General features: G+C 38.5%; 1 long non-coding RNA gene across 1 annotated transcript; it reads left to right on the top strand.

Moving 5' to 3' along the window:
* The first annotated feature begins 241 nt into the window (after positions 1 to 241).
* Positions 242 to 1,810, top strand: LOC126620876 (uncharacterized). Its single transcript, XR_007622708.1, has 2 exons — positions 242 to 930; positions 1,137 to 1,810. It is a non-coding gene; the product is annotated as an uncharacterized LOC126620876 (long non-coding RNA).
* The last annotated feature ends 1,360 nt before the right edge of the window (positions 1,811 to 3,170 follow it).

The raw sequence follows: 3,170 nt of genomic DNA, 5'->3' as shown, positions 1-3,170 counted from the left end.
GTATCCTTAACGGAATCAAACCGGCGTAGTTCATAATTGATTTCATGGTTGTGTCTGAAAATTGATATCAAACTGCCTACGTATCCTTAACGGAATCAAACCAGCGTAGTTCATAATTGATTTCATGGTTGTGTCTGAAAATTGATATCAAACTGCCTACGTATCCTTAACGGAATCAAACCAGCGTAGTTCATAATTGATTTCATGGTTGTGTCTGAAAATTGATATCAAACTGCCTACGTATCCTTAACGGAATCAAACCAGCGTAGTTCATAATTGATTGATTTTTGTGTTCAGACTTTTTAGGAAAATGAGGAGCCATTTGGATTAGATTTGAATAATTAATGGGTAATGTAAATGACCCATTAATTTGAGTATGACAAACTGGGAGGGTTTTTAGGAGCACGTCACATCCACTTTCTTCTCCACTTGAACTTCACGTGAAGTACTTTAGTTCAAGGTGAAATGAGGTTTGCTTTTCCTTTCATTAAAAAATGGGACTCAAAGTCTATCTCACATGAGGTGTATAGGTCAAAACTTATTTAGAGAACCTTTCTTTTTATTTTCAACACCATTAAAAAAAAAAATAGGACTTTGAACCCACTTTGATTTTTCAAACATTCTGACAACAAGCTTTTACTCCTCCCTTTTTTTTTATGTAACTTTAAAGCTTTTAAGTTCAACCACTCCTCTTCCATGTGAGCAAAACTTCACGTGAGGTGCAGGCCTTCCATCTTAGCTTTATAAATGTATCTGGAACACTTTTCTTCCTTTAGAGTTTTTATATACTTTTCCTTCCTTGTGCAGAGAACATACATGAAATTGGAATAAAAGCAGTCGCCCATCTTGCTGTTTTTCTTCACATTTCTCAAGTAGAAGACCTCTTCGATTTTTCCAAAAGCAGAGAGTGTTATAGTATCGTCATCTCGAGTACCGCACAAAACTTTTCTTGATGAAAACTTACTTATTTCCTTTACTTTTGATTTGGAGCTTCTATCAATCCATTTCCATCTCATCTTTTCTTTGTGTTTGTGTCAAATTTCCCAGCAACTTTGAAGACAATTTCCTATTTTTATTCCCTGCCGTAGCTTTCTTTTTGCAGACCTTACAATCTCCATTTTTTCCTTCTCTTTCAGGTTTTGATTGGAACTTCACGGGGTGGTTTAGACCCCGAAGAAATTCATGGGATTAAACTGCAGCGGCACAGAGCGGAGCTCTTGGATTTGATCGGAACTTCACGGGGTGGTTTAGACCCCGAAGAAATTCATGGGATTAAACTGCAGCGGCGGGGAGCAGAAGTGGTGACTTCATTGGCTTTGTTGGACTGCAACTCGAGAATGCTGGGGAGTGGGAAACGTTGAAGATGCAAAGTGCCTCTTTATTCCCTACGAGACCGAGAAATACCAAACAAAGAAATTTTTTTTAAGAAAGCTGGATTTTTACCTTTTGAATGCTTTGTTGGTTTTCCCTTGCTTTCTTGCTTTGTTCTTCTTTGTCGTCCGTTCTTTAACGTCGTCTCTCAATTTCTGCAGAGTCTCTCCTCTTGTTTCCGTCTTTCTTTTCTTTTCGTCCACTGCGACTGATGCCTATTTATAGGCATCATAGGAAGCCTCGTGAACTTTTACGTGGGGAGATAGAGGCCATATCTTTCGCCACCCTCTCCCACTAACCGTGTAACCTCCCATGTCTTGCAGGAAACTTTCCACGTTTTGCAGAAGATGGGGAGTTTTGCTCCACGTTTTCTTCTCTTGTCGACTTGGATTTCCAAGTCTAAACAGATTTCACGTGAGCATCATCTTTCTTTTGAAAAGTTTTGTTTGCTGCAAACTTCTTTTTTTATTTTTTTATTATATATATATATATATTTTTTTTTTTTATTTTTTTATTTTTTTTTTGTTCAACAATCAAGGTTCGATTTCTCCTTTCAGAAACTCCATTAAGTTGTGGAGTTCCCGGTGGAGTCCACTGTGATACTATTCCACACTGTTTGAGATAATCTAGGAACTCATTACTCAGATATTCACCCCCTCGATCCGATCTTAGGGTCTTTATCTGTTTCCCAGTTTGCTTCTCAACTTCATTCTTGAATTCTTTGAACTTTTCAAAGGATTCTGACTTGTACTTCATAAGATACACATAGCCAAACCGAGAGTGATCGTCAGTGAATGTGATATAGTAGGAGAAGCCTCCTCTCGACGTAGTAGACATAGGTCCACATACGTCAGTGTGGATTAACCCTAGAATTTCAGTGGCACGCTCTCCTTTTCCAGTAAATGGAGATTTGGTCATCTTCCCTTTCAAGCAACATTCACAAGTACCCATCTGGTCATTACCTAATGCGCGGAAATATCCGTCTTTCGATATCTTGTGAATCTTATCAAGGTTCACATGTCCAAGTTTAAGATGCCACATCCTTTCTTGGTTAACTTCTTCTCTAGCCCTTTTGGGTTTTGAGGTATTCCCGCTTTCAATACAGTGCATCCCACTATTCGTCTCTAGGTGAAAAAGTCCCTCTATCATATTACCATGAGAGATAATACGACCGTTCAAGTATAAAGTGCAACTCATTTTGTCAAACAATACTGAGTGCCCATCTCGTAAAAGCTTAGAGATAGAAATCAAATTCTTTATACATGAAGGAAAATATAAACAATTTTTAAGTTCCAGGACTTCCCCAGAGGGTAGTTTAAGCATGTAGGTGCCTATTGCTTTTGCAGAGATTTTAGTGCCGTTCCCAACTCGCACAACCATCTCCCCATTGCGCAGTGACCTGCTCCCTACTAGTCCCTGCATCGTATTACAGATATGTTGACTAGCGCCTGAATCAAATATCCAGGAATTGGAGCTCACTGTAAAAGCACTCTCTATGACGGAAATAGTCTCTTCAAAAGTTCGTGTCATAAGGCTTGCAATGCGCACCCTGTATTTCTTCTTCCAATGTTCATCCTTTCCACAATGAAAGCATGTTCCTTTGGATTTTATTGCCTTCTTCTTATGTAACATTTTCCTTGTTATTGCATCCTTACTCCCACTGTCCTTTTTGAAACCTTTTTCAAATTTACAGCACATGTCAATCATCTCGTTTAAAGTATGATTGAATCTATTCACTTTATAGTTTACAATAAACTTGGTGAAATCATCCGAGAGAGATGCAAGGAAAAAGTCTTGGG

This window comes from Malus sylvestris, chromosome 1 (genome assembly GCF_916048215.2).
Source record: "Malus sylvestris chromosome 1, drMalSylv7.2, whole genome shotgun sequence".
Classification (NCBI taxonomy): Eukaryota; Viridiplantae; Streptophyta; class Magnoliopsida; order Rosales; family Rosaceae; genus Malus; species Malus sylvestris.
Note: the sequence above shows the minus strand (reverse complement) of the source record. Positions and strands in the feature narration are given on the sequence as shown.